This window comes from Podarcis pityusensis, assembly GCF_964106645.2.
Source record: "Podarcis pityusensis genome assembly, chromosome: 8".
NCBI classification, from domain to species: Eukaryota; Metazoa; Chordata; class Lepidosauria; order Squamata; family Lacertidae; genus Podarcis; species Podarcis pityusensis.
The window spans coordinates 22,106,965-22,120,300 of record NC_138033.1 but is presented as its reverse complement, the minus strand read 5'-3'; the positions used below and the strand labels follow the sequence as shown (position 1 = coordinate 22,120,300).

Sequence of the window (13,336 nt, the reverse complement as noted above, 5' to 3'; positions counted from 1 at the left end):
TGTCCGCTGTGATTATAGTACTATTCTTCTCTTGCATTGGACTTTTAAAAGTCTGTAGGGAAGGAGGTTAGTGCTACACATATAGCATAGAAAGCTACCTTACATCAGGTCAGACTATCTATTCAAGCAGCCCTCTATGGTCTACTCGGACGAAGGTGTTCCTTATCACCTGTTATCTGGCCACTTTTCTTTTCAAGATGTGAAAAATCGATTTAAATAGACCGGGAAAAACTGTCTGTGGACGAACGCCAGCTCCCTTGGCCTTTAAAGTGAGATAAGCACCACAACCCCAGAGTCATCTGCGACTGGACTTAACTGTCAGGGGTCCTTTACCTTTTTTATATTTTCTGCATGTAGGTAGAACCATGAATGTTTAGAGTTGAAAGTGACCCTGAGGGTCATCTTACCGAACCCCCTGCAATGCAGGAATCACAATTAAAGATCCTTGACAAAGGCTGCTTAAAAACCTCCAGTGGAGGAGAGTCCACCTCCTTCCAAGGGAGTTTGTTCTGCTGTTGAATAGCTCTTACAATCAGGAAGTTCTTCCTACCGTTTACCATATTTTTCTCTCCATAAGATGCACCTGACCATAAGACGCACCTAGCTTTTAGAGGAGGAAAGGGGGAAAGTCCCATTCTGGGGGGGGGGGGGATCAGCTCACAGTTGTGCAGCTTCTTTTGCAAAGGGGAAAAGTCCCTTTTTTGAGAATCAGCTCAAAGTTGTGCAGCTTCTTTTGCAAAGGGGAAAAGCCCCGTTTTTGGGGGGATCAGCTCACAGTTCTGCAGCTTCTTTAGGAAAGGAAAGGGAGCCGTTTCTACAGTTTCCAGACAGATAATCTAATCAGCCAGTCACATGTCGCTGGGGAAATAAACAGCCTCCGTCTACAGAACGTTCAACAATGGAGGCCTGGGCAATGGGGCGGGGCCAAAAAGGGAGCCAGCGATCAACCACACATTTGCTCCATAAGACACACAGACATTTCCCCTTACTTTTTAGGAGGAAAAAAGTGTGTCTTGTGGAGCAAAAAATACGGTAGTCAGAATCTTCTTTCTTGTAATTGGAAGTCACGGCATCAGGTCCAACCCTCTGGAGTAGCAGAAAACAAGCTTGCTTCACCTTCCATGGACAGCCCTTTAGATGTTTGACAGCCCTTTAGATGGTTCCCCCCCCCCCCCGGTCATTCATTAATCTCTTCAACAGTAACAATAGACAAAAAATCAGTATAGAAATGTGATAATAATTAACTAACTAAATTTATATCTCTGAATTCCAGTGGCTGGGAATCACAAGTTGGGAGAGCGCTTTTGCATCCCAATAAGTTGACCACTGTGAGAATGGGATGCTGGACTAGATGGGCATATCAACTCTGATATTGGAAGCAATTTACAGTCATGGTGACTAGTAGCAACCTGCCAAATGCCCTGTTTTAAGCAGGGTGGCCCTGCTTTCTTTGAAGGATCCTCAAGCTCTGCCTTTGTCTCGTTGCTCCCCGATTTCCTACAGCCTGATGATGTGGGCTGCAGAAGCAGCTCCTGAGGTGGTGGCAGCTTTCCCTTCCCCGCCAACATGGTGCCTTTCTGGGACTACAACTCCCATCAGCCCCTTGGGTAAGGTGGGTGGCAGATGGTGATGGGTGGCAGTGAGCAATGAGCGGGTGGGTGGTTAGTGGTGGTCAGCAGGCATGTGGGCGAGCAACGGGGGCAGTGGGATGGTCTGTGTGTGTGTGTGTGTGTGTGTGTCCCATTTTGCCCTCCCAAAATGTTGGAGGGTTTGTAGTAGTTATTAATTATTTTACCCTCTATGATTTTCTGCATAAAACTTTGGTGTCAGTCTTCAGGGAATCCGATCCCTCCCACGGTGGCAGCCAAGAAGCATAAACAATAAAAGTTCTTACCAAGTTATTTATTCAATATTCACAGAGAGACATGAAGGAATGCAGTCTCCCCTAGATCATGGTGTTGCTCCAAGTAAAGTCCCACCCCCTCCATCTCTCCTATTCTATGTCACCCCTGTGTCAGCTAATCTGAGCTTTCTGCCTCTGAGCTTTCTGCTCTACTACTCTCAATGCACGCTTGGTCCTAGGAGAGGGGGTCAGGAATGCTTTCCAGAGACACTGATCTGTCAGCTGTCTCTCTCCTGGTGCTTCTTCTTCCTCCTGCTCCAATATTTCCCAGCTTCTCCCCTCTGCAGACTCTGAACTATGACCTTCTGCAAACCACTGTTCTAATTCTATACTGTCCTCCCATTCTCAGGAAGGTTCAGGAGAAGGGGCGGCGGCCCCCACCATTCCCCCTCAGTCTATCTGGTGCTCAAATGTCTGCACTGAGTGTCCATATGCTAGCATATGTAATAATTTACAAGGCCCTTAACAATTTGGACCAATGAGATCATCAAAGAGGTCTTTGTGGGAGTTTCTGTCTGTGGTCCCCCATGGCTCCAATGTACGGATTGTATCTACCAGTAACTGTGTTTAGTTTTGTGGGCCCAGTTTTACGGAAGCTTCCTTCCAGTTGATGTCAGGCAGGCCTCCTCCCTGTTGAACTTCTGGCACCTACTGAGGCTTTTGTTTTGTCTTATTCCAGCAGGCATTTTAACTGAATTTTAATTTTATAGTTTCATTCCTGTTTAAATTGTTTTAAGTTCCTTGCACGCCACATAGAGACAACTGTAACTAAGTGATATATAATTTGTTGAAATAAAAAAATAAGTTGATGACCATCCCCACATTCCATTGTTTGATTGAGTGGGGGGGGGGACTCCCTTTCAGAATAATTGCCACACTTAGGAAGAACAAGGATATAGTTTGAGTTCCTCACTTGTAGTTTTAAAAATCAGGCAATGTGTCGACACAAATAGAAGTTCTCAATATTGCAGTTATTGTATAAGGGATTATTATTATAACTGGAATGTAATGGAAATTAATAAGATTTTGGAACCCAGAAATAAAGCAAACAACTATGTCATCAATTCTAGCACGTGGGGGGCCACCTTATCTAAATTATATAACTTGGTATTTGAATGATTGGTATTAATAGTTGTATTGTAAATTGGTATTGCTATACTGAGGCTATTATTGGATTGTAATTGGAAAAACACACACACACACTTCCTTTCACCTGTCCAGAATTTCCTACCATTCATTTAATCCAATGACCCTATTCCCATGCCCTTCAACTGATCAGGACATCTTGGGTTTCTTCACGCGAGAGCACAACACCAAAACAACAACAATATGTGTTGCTGCAATGTCACACCCCCACACCACAATCTCACTCTGAAAAAGCACTATTTTGGCACTGTGGTCCTGCGCAGCACTCAAAATGCATATTTTGGGGGGTGTCATGCTCTCCCACTAACAATTCAGCTTGAAATAAACCATGGGTAGGCAAACTAAGGCCTGAGGGCCAGATCCAGCCCAATCGCCTTCTCAATCTGGCCCGTGGACAGTCCGGGAATCAGTGTGTTTTTCCATGAGTAGAATGTGTCCTTTTATTTAAAATGCATCTCTGGGTTATTTGTGGGGCATAGGAATTCATTCATTCCCCCCCCCAAAAAATATATAGTCCGGACCTCCACAAAGTCTGAGGGACAGTGGACTGGCCCCCTGCTGAAAAAGTTTGCTGACCCCTGAAATAAACAGTCATTTTCCACGTTTGCGGGAAAGTGTTGCTGTTGTTTTCCTCAAGCCCAACTACAAGCCTAAGTGGGAGAGATTTCTCCATCAATGCTTCCTCCTCAGCTTTCTACAAAGCTGCATATTATAAACATTATTTCGGGAGGAATAAAACAAACTATAACATATTTAATTAGTGGAAAAATTAAGTATATATCTTGTTTATGAGCTCCTTGCTGTTTGATGGGTGACATAAACCTGAGAAGAGTTTATGAGCCCAAGAGGTATTTGTGCAGGTTTATAGGAAATGGCAGAAAGACATTATGATGATGATTAAGGGGCAGATTGTTAACTATGGGACATAATCGACTGCTACTTTAATTTACTTAGGCTGGGACAGGATGTGGGAAATGTGGCCACAACAAAAGGAGATTGCTTGCACTTGGAAAGGGGAGGGAGTGGTCACTATTAGCAAAACAAAGTAGCAGTAGAGAAAGTAGTAAATCCATTTTTTAAAAAACAACAGAAGTGAAAAACACAAAATGTAAAGGTATGTCATAATCCTAGCTGTGGCTACTCAGAAGTAAGTCCTACTAAACTGAGTGTGGCTTATTCTCACCTTTGGCTCCCAGAAGCTGTCAGAGCATCCACACCCCAAGAATGGCTTCTACTGGCTGACTAAACCAGGTGAGGATAGCCGATGGGTCTCAAACACTGAGTGAGTTAGGGACTTCCCCTGCATGAGAAGACAGGTTTGGCAGATTGAGTGGATGAGACCAATAGTGGGTCCAACAGTCAAGAAGGTGGTTTCTGCATGTGCTAAAGAGGGAAGTGAGGGGCAGATCGGGCTCACCAACCTGGGAAGGTAGCCCGTGTAGGAGAAGAAAAACTCTGATCCTAAACCTCTGCTGTCTTGCAGGATATCTTCGGGAGAAGGAGAAAACCCTACACAGAGTGGAGTCCCAAATATGGTTGGATTGTGGCTTATATGCCTTTTTCTGGTAACTCCTGCAGCCAAGCTGGTGCCAAACATATTGCTCTGCTTCCTTTGGACCACACCAGTAAGACCAAGAAGAGGGTCTTGTTGTCTGGGCAACCCAGGACCTCCATACACACTGCCCAGGCTTGCACCCCAGCACTTTGGTGCTGCTAATGCCGTGATTTGACTTCACCCTAGGAAACACAAAAATGGCAACAACCAATTCCCAGGTAAGTGAGGTCTGCATTACAGCAGCAGCCACAAGAGAAATCCAATCCATATGAAGGCAGTGCCTACTTCCCTTTTCCATCTTAAGACTGTGATCAGAAGAAGCCTCTATGTTTTCAACATCAGTCATTGTTTTCTTTTCCCACTTGCTATGTTTACCATCTGTCTGATGATGAGTTCTGGAGAACCTGAGATATTGTGTACTATTTTTTGATATTTTGGTTGACCTAGCATGGAGTTTAGAAATGAGGAAGATCTGAAAATGGTTCCTCATCATCCTGGAAAAGTGACAAGTGGGGTGCTGCTGGATTCTGTCCTGGGACTGTTGTTCAATGTATTTATAAACAATTTGGATGAAGGAATTAAGGGGGTGATCATCAAATATGCAGATAACACCAAAACTGGGAGGGGTAGCTAATGCCTCAGAAGAGAGACTCAGGATTCAAGATGACCTTAACAGCTTAGAGAACTGGGCCAAACTAACAAAACAAATTTTAATAGAGACAAATGTAAGGTTCTGCACTACAGCAGGAAGAACCAGTTCCACAAATAGAAGATGGGAGACACCTGGCTTGCCAGTAGTACATGTGAAAAAGGATCTAGGGGTCTTTGTAGACCACAAGCTTAAGATGAGTCAACAGTGTGATGCAGCAACAAAAAAATGCTAGTGCAATTCTAGGCTGCATCAACAGAAGTATAGTGTCCTGATCAAGGGAAGTAATCAGTCAGCCTCCCCAGTTCCCCACACTACTTCCTGATCTGAAAAGGCTCCGTGGTTGACATGTGGGGCACCCGGGAAGGTTGCACAGTGTAGACTCAAAGGAAGGACCACCTTCAAAGTAGCACAAGGAGCAAAGCAGCAAAAGTAAGCATGGCAAAATTCGTGCGCACCACCTGAGAGAATTTCACAATTCCACCCCCCTCTAATTATAACTCTGTAAACTCTTTCAAAAGATTATTTGCAGACCATTTGCTTTATAGCTATGTGTGTGATGTGAGCAGTGTTTTGACATCTTGAAGATGTTTGTAACACCAGAAGAAAATACTTTTATTTCAAAAGCAAGTAACGCAATCTCATTTTCAATCCCAACATCACAAGGTCTCGAGTTTCTGCAAATGAAATTGATTTCACACATTTTCAAACTGCAGACTATTAAATTCCCCTCACTTAAGATGTCTGCTCTCACTATTAATAATTCCTGTTACTAATAAATTAGACGGCACCTTCTGCCTGCAAAGATCTCCCCCTCCAGTTCTTGCAGTGTTCTTCCTAACAACCAACTTGCGTGGTATGTTAACAGGCGGAAACAAATAGCACAAAGTTCAGCAGAAATAACGTAATTTATAAGTATAAATAATTACAGGTTTCAGCTCTAAAAAAAGTAACAGCCTCAATTCGGTTGATGTGCAGGCCCTTAAACCAGCAGATGATAGGGTTCTTGTTAATGTATTATTGAAAATCAAATTTGTACCCCACAATTCCTGCAGCAAACTCAGGGTGGCAAATGTTGGTGGGAATCAGAAGTGTGGAGAGTTGCTATTGCTCCCAGGTCTCCTTGTGAGTTTCCCATAAGCAGACAGTTAGCCACTCTGAGAACAGAATGTTGTACTAGATGGGTTTTTAGCCTGATCCAACAGGGCTCTCTTGTTATGTTCTTAGGTACAGGGGAGAGAAAACACAGCTCCCTTAGATCCAGCTTAAGCTGTTTATGCCTGCTAGCAAGTACCAGTGCCAGATTTATGTATGAGCTAAACAAGCTACAGCTTAGGGCCCCACTCTCTTGGGCCCCCCCAAAAAAAAATTAAAGGAAAAAAACCTGGATGTACATTTCCAAAATATAAGCTAAAAAAAAAATAAAATAAAACCTACATAAAGCAACAGTGTTTTGTGCTGTGTAAGTTCCTATGATGTAAGTAATGGGCCCCACCTGCTAGCCTGCTCCCTAAAATATCACTGGTTTGCTCATTTCTATATCAATTACTTTTATAAAATATATATTTTGTTATGTGCAAATGGCTTTAGATATCTATTAGGTCCATAAATTACCATATAGCATATACAGTGGTACCTCAGGTTAAGAACTTAATGCGTTCCAGAGGTCCATTCTTAACCTGAAACTGTTCTTAACCTGAAGCACCACTTTAGCTAATGGGGCCTCCTGCTGCTGCCGCGCCGCTGGAGCACAATTTCAGGATAAGTTGGCTATGCCTATCATTGGCTCTCCACCTACTGTTGGGCTCTTTGCCTCCTACCCTACCACTCCGAATGGGCACCAGCCTCTACTGCCTGTTGTGTGATGGCATAGAGAGCCAGTGTGGTGTAGTGGTTAAGAGCTGTAGTCTCGTAATCTGGGGAACCGGGTTCGCGTCTCCGCTCCTCCACATGCAGCTGCCGGGTGACCTTGGGCCAGTCACACTTCTTTGAAGTCTCTCAGCCCCACTCACCTCACAGAGTGTTTGTTGTGGGGGAGGAAGGGAAAGGAGAATGTTAGCCGCTTTGAGACTCCTGAAGGGGAGTGAAAGGCAGGATATCAAATCCAAACTCTTCTTCTCTTCTTCTTCTTCTTATAGGCACAATTGATGTGCCAGTTGTAGGATGGCACAACATTTTTTCTGCCCCTCATCTGGCCACCATGGGCTGCAGATGTTGTGGTGATCCCACTGCTATGAAAAAACCAAAACAAAACACCCTGCCATTGTGGGGTATCTTTACATTGCATCCTAAGCACTTCAAGTTATGGGATATAGACCTAATCCCTTTAATAGAGCTCTTAGCTATTAAATTAAGTACTTGCTTTGGCTTTGGTAGACCACTGTCATTATTCCTGTGGATTATGTCTTCCTGGTGGCCCATCATCCTTATCCAAATACTCTCTCATATTTCAACCTCTGGAGCTCGCTTAACATTCAAAGTGAACCATCCGTATGGCATGCAAAGCCATTGAACTAGCAAGGCATAAATCTGCCACAATTCCCCCAGTGAAATAAATTGCTGCAAGTTAGAATGAAGCACACAAGATACTATCATTTAGCACTGATGATCTGAAATACAGCTGTGGATCAGCACACTTTGCTTCTTTGCTGGGTATTGGGGTAGATACGGGGGTTTCCCTCCCCTCCTCAACTGTCTTGTAACTCACCAGGGATTGGAATAATTGTGGCCATAAAATGGCTGTAATGTATATAGTCACTTTTGTTCTCCTTAGCTTGACTGCTGAAGGTTAAATATTTAAGGAAAAACATAGCAGGTAGGTTTTAAACTTCACAAGGCAGTAATTGTAGTGTTCAATTCTCTCTACAGGTGAATGTGGCCCTGATGCTTCTAATCATGACACCCATCAATAATGAGCTTCTGGTTGTTCCATGTAGTATTGATAGTGTCATCCATAGCCTACAATGCGTAGCCAACGTAGTGCCTTCCATGTGTAGTTGGAAAACCCCTATCATTCCTGATCATTGGGCCATGTTGGCAGGGGCTGATGAGAGGCAAGGTCCAACAATCTCTGGAGGACTACTTCTGGACTAGAAGAATCAGTGGGGAAATTCTGCCAATGGACTATTGTGGTTCTATCCTTCCCAACCTTTAATCTGTGTTTTCATTTAATTCATTCATATAAGAAAAGAAAGAGTCATTCCATTGTCTGGAGAGGTCACTTCCTGGTTCGCATGGAGAAGCCATTTTCAACAGAGCCCAGAGACAGAAGTGCACAGCTGTATTGAGGCAGCACTGGGTGTTGAAATGTTGCACCCCTAATAATTTTACACCCAGGGCAAGTGCCCTTGTGCCGCCCCCATGCTACGTGACTGGTTATTTCTAAATTTCCATCTGTGCATAGCATTTGTCCTGCTTCCGATGGGCATCTCGTTGGCCGCTGTGAAACAGAGAGCTGGACTGGATGGGCCTGATTTAGCAGGGCACTGTTTTATGATGACAGGGTTGGGCATGCGACTCCTCTCTCTAGAGCTGACGTAATACCCTCTTTCTGCAAGTAAAGCAGGAAGCCTTCTCTTGGCTTTTAAACCGTAGGAGGTCGGGTTAATGGAGAGCAAATGAAATAGAGCCTTCAGCAATGTGGAATGGTGGTGATAGGCAGACCTCAGGGAGCGATTCTTGGCGTGAGAATAGAAGCGTGCTCCTATTTGCATCTGTGAATAGTTAGAGGATCATAGGAAGTTATGCATATACGTATAATGTGAACAGGTACATGAACATTAAATATTAGTCTTCCTGCCCCAATGAAGGGAAGGCTGACCTGGCTCGGCATACATTTGCTTTTTGGAAGAGGTAACTAATGACCATTAGTATTCAAGCCAAAGTCTTTGAAAGATTATATGGCTCAATCTTTTTTTGGCCCTCTAACAAAGGCAATCTATTTCCAATGCACTCTGGAGGCTCCTGACCTTTTTGTTACTGGAGTTTCTTAAATTTTTATCTCGGAAATCAATGAAGGAATTGGAATTCCACATCTCATTTTAAGGACAAAGGCAGAGAATTGGAGGGAGAGAAAATGATTACAGCAGGGCCGGGAGTGCAGGAGGCAGGACAAATCCAAGCTCATCCACTTTGCCTTGTAAATTCTTTAACAATTTAATTACTGTGCATTTTGTGGTTGAGTTTTAAAGCTTTGGATGCGATTCGTTCTTTTCCATTCCCACCCCCTTCTTCTTTTTTATTTCCTGGCATTTATAGAGCTGCTTGCCTTCTGCAGTTGATCTTCCTGGTGAAAGAAATTATTCTCCATCCAATTAATCTAATTAGAATGTAATCAAGTTGTAGAGATCTGTGCAGCAGTGTGAGTGATTAGGAAAAATTACCTCCCCGTGAAGAGTTTAAATTTAATTTTGGTTCTATAATCTAAAGACCAAATAAAGGGGACATACCATTTCTGCTGCAAATTCCACATTGTGCGGGACATTATTTTCCAGGGGTGCTGGTAGAGGAAAGGGGAGCGGGTGGAAAGACAGCAGTTTTCAGACATTTCCAGCTAGGACAAAATGGATAAAGAGTGGCAAAGAGGGAGGTTTTGAGATCCAAGTCGCACTGCAAATCACCCTCCCAGGTAGCTGAATCCCCTGTGTCACACTTACCTTCTTTCTGATCAAATGCAGCTTGGCAGTTTGGGTTCTTAAAAAAAAATGGAGAAAACAATAATTCAGCCATGTAATGTGTAGGTTGAATCACTGCTCTGCTTGATTTGGATCCTGCATGGTAGAGTGGTTAGCGCATTGGACTAGGATCCAGGAAATCAGGGTTCTGGTCCCCACTCAGCCATGAAGATCAGTTACTATTTCCCAGCGTACTTTACATCACAGAGTTGCTGTGAGCGTAAGAGGGGGTGGGGGAATGTATGCTACCTTGAGCTGTTGGAGCAGGGGTAATGCATACTTTGCAATGATATAACTTCTAGCTTTGAGCCTGGATCTGGAGCGTTGTTTCTTTTACCCCCCCCCCCCAAAGGCACAGCTTCCAGCACCCTTAACAGACTACAGCTCCCAGAGCAGTTTGGGGAAAGTGATGTGCTTTAAATGTATGGTGTGTACACAGCCTAGTTGCAAGTGAAATGAGGAAGGGGAGAACCAGATCCACCTTTCCCAGGCTAGGACTGCTTTTGGTTTATACATGTTAGGAAGCAATTTTCCTCCTGACTAGGCACATTCTGTGCTCTCTGTTGAAGCTTGACTATCAGTTCAGGCTCAACACATGTGTTGACAATTCAACAGGTTTATTAAGAGGGTTTAGATAGAGCTTCCTGGCAAAACTGCAGCAGTTCTCCTAGACTAAGGGAAGAGAAAGCAGGAGAGGGTGTTCCGGAGGTTGTGTTGCTTTGCTTTGCTGAATATAACACGTGTTTGAGCAATATTGCATGATCATGATCTACCTCCAGGACATGTTTGCAGGAAAGAGCCTTTAATGGGTTGCATTGTCAAATGATCCAGAGGCAACTACCTTGCCTGTGTCACCACTGCAAGGCTCTCTTCATAAGGCAAGGCCTAGCCTCCATTCATCCTTTCAGCAGGGAGCTGAGGAAGAATAGCATGATGGACTAGTTCACCATGTAGAGAGACATCTGGCTGCTGCAGAGGGAAGAGAGGAGAACCAAAGGCCCCCCTCTATCATCTTAGCCAAGAGATCAGGTGGTTGATCCCTCTCCATAAATGCTATCTATTGTCCATCCCTAGGGTGAAGTCACCAGAAGGAAGTGCTCTTTAAATGTTTCATTAGCATTGTAGGAGGCCCTTCCCTGTGGGATTCATCACATGGTTCTTGTGTAGCTGTCCTCCTGCTTCAGGTGTCACACAAGGAGGGCATCTGGAAGGTAACAGGGGTGGTCCCAGAAACAGAGTCTTGCAGCAGTCAAAATAGAAGAGAAACACAAGAATTAAGATCAAGACACATTCAAAAATCTAATCACAGGAGTGCTATGAGAAGCATGGTCAAAGTAGCCATCCAAAGTCAAAGCACAGGTCAGGTAACCAGCAGGACAGCAGGTACCCACTAGTCAAGGAACTATTGCAAGGATGTTGCTCCAATATTCTGTGTCTGCAACTAAAGTTTTTTAATCTTGAATCTTCATAGCCCCCATGCAGAACACAACTGCATGCCATATGGGTTGCCCAAAGATTTGCTTTGCTTGTGAGAAGTAGCTTACTCATGAGTATCCCTTTACTCCTGTCCTGAGGAGTCCATGTTCTTCAGGGAAGGACTCCTGTGTCTGGGAGTTGACTGAGCCCATACTTTTAGATGCTGGTATTCCTTAAGACTCAATGGCCATTCGACTTACGCCTCTGATTATATGAAGGAGCTATCCATATATTGAGGAGCAGGTTGGATTGCTGTGACCCCTGAAGGCCCTGTGTCCCCCCCCCCCGCTCTTATTCAGTGTCACTTGGCATGGGCTTCTTCTCTGCATTTGCCTTAGGGAGTTCATACTCTAAAGAGGATTCTTCAAGTAGCGTCATGGCAGTAATGTTTAAAAGCATACCTCTCTCTCTCTCTCTCTCTCTCTCTCTCTCTCTCTCTCTCTCTCGTGTGTGTGTTTGTGTGTGCGCACACATACACCTGTGTCTTCAGGTCTTTCTCCAAACACTGACACCCTGTGACTTCTGCAAGACTTTCAGCATGACAGTTCAGTAGGGTTGCCATATTTCAAAAAGTATAATTCCTGACACCCGCAAAGTCGTTGAGCTTTTTATAGGAAACCACCAAAATAGTTGAGTGGTTTTTTGGATGTGTGGTTGTGGGTTTTTTTGAAACTTACCCCCCAAATAGTGATTTGATTTCAAGCTCCTTGAGCTGTTTCTGCTGCTTTTGCTATCATGTTGCCATATACCTGTGTTTTCCCTGACATTTTTACACCCCAGAACCAGGACATGCCAGGAATTTCCCTGGCGTATGGCAAGCCTACAGTTTAGCCATAACATGAGCCCATGGAGATGTTCTTTCTGGTGGTGGGTGGTGCCCATTGGGATTGATAGTGCAGAAGGTAGAGATGCCAAACATTGGCCAGAGCTAAGGACAGGAAGAGCCAACCAAGTCTACTTTTGCCCCCATCCTCTCCCTGCTGAGTTTAACAAGGACAGCATTGAGATTAAGGAGGAGGAGGAGGAGAAAGCTGATGGGCAGGACTAACTCCTGGATTGCTTGTAAGTAGGAAGGCAGGCAGCTGGGGACTGATTACAGGCAGACTAAGGTTGTTAGGACAATGCCCCTTTTGCCCTAAAATGGACCAGCCTCCACTAACAATTCCCACAGTGCTCCTATAATGTATAAAGGCCATCTTACGCAGTTCGCTCAAAAGCAGAGGTTTTGCAGTGAAGCTTCGTACTTTCCCCCTTCCCTCCCTCAGACTGAGACAAATCTCCAGGAAAATTCATTACACGGTTTAAGTGACAGTATTTATCATTCCATTCGAACGTTCAGACTCACAGCTCTCCTCGCTCTCACACAGGCATGGCCATTATAATTTGTTTCGTTCATATTTCCCCCCTGAAGTTAGGCTTCAAGAGTGATGGGTTGAAAACAAAGAACAAAGTGAGGAGGAGCTTGGGGCTAAAAGCACAACAATGGGCTAATTTATGGCCCGTTGCTTTTTTTCATTGGGGGGTGGCAGACAACAGTTGTAAACAATGGTTCCTTTTTAAAATACTGCCATTCTGTCACACGACAAGGAAGAAAGCAAAACAACTCCTTGCATCCCAAAGGCAATTTTAAATCTTGTTCCAACTACATGATATCCCAAGAATTCATAAGAACATAATAAGAGCCCTGCTGGATCAGGCAACGGGTCCATCTAGTTCATCACCCTATTCTCACAATGGACCAAGAGATGCCTATGGGAAGCCTGCAAGCAGGAGTTGGGTGTAACCGTGCTCCCCCGACTTTCAATTTCCAGCAACTGTTTGGGGTATGCTGCCTCTGACAGTGGAGGTAGAACACAGTCATTATGGCTAGCAGTCTTTGTTTTCCATGAAATTGACTAATCCTCCTTTAAAACCAGCCATCCTTACCTCTTGTG

At 44.2% G+C, this 13,336-nt stretch overlaps 1 long non-coding RNA gene across 1 annotated transcript in view; it reads left to right on the top strand.

The window, feature by feature from the left end:
- Positions 1-652: 652 nt before the first annotated feature.
- The window catches only part of LOC308482406, a 320,560-nt gene continuing 307,876 nt past the window's right edge, over positions 653-13,336 (top strand). The window contains exon 1 of the long non-coding RNA XR_013989261.1: positions 653-890. This is a non-coding gene — a long non-coding RNA (uncharacterized lncRNA). The remainder of the gene's footprint in view (positions 891-13,336) is intronic.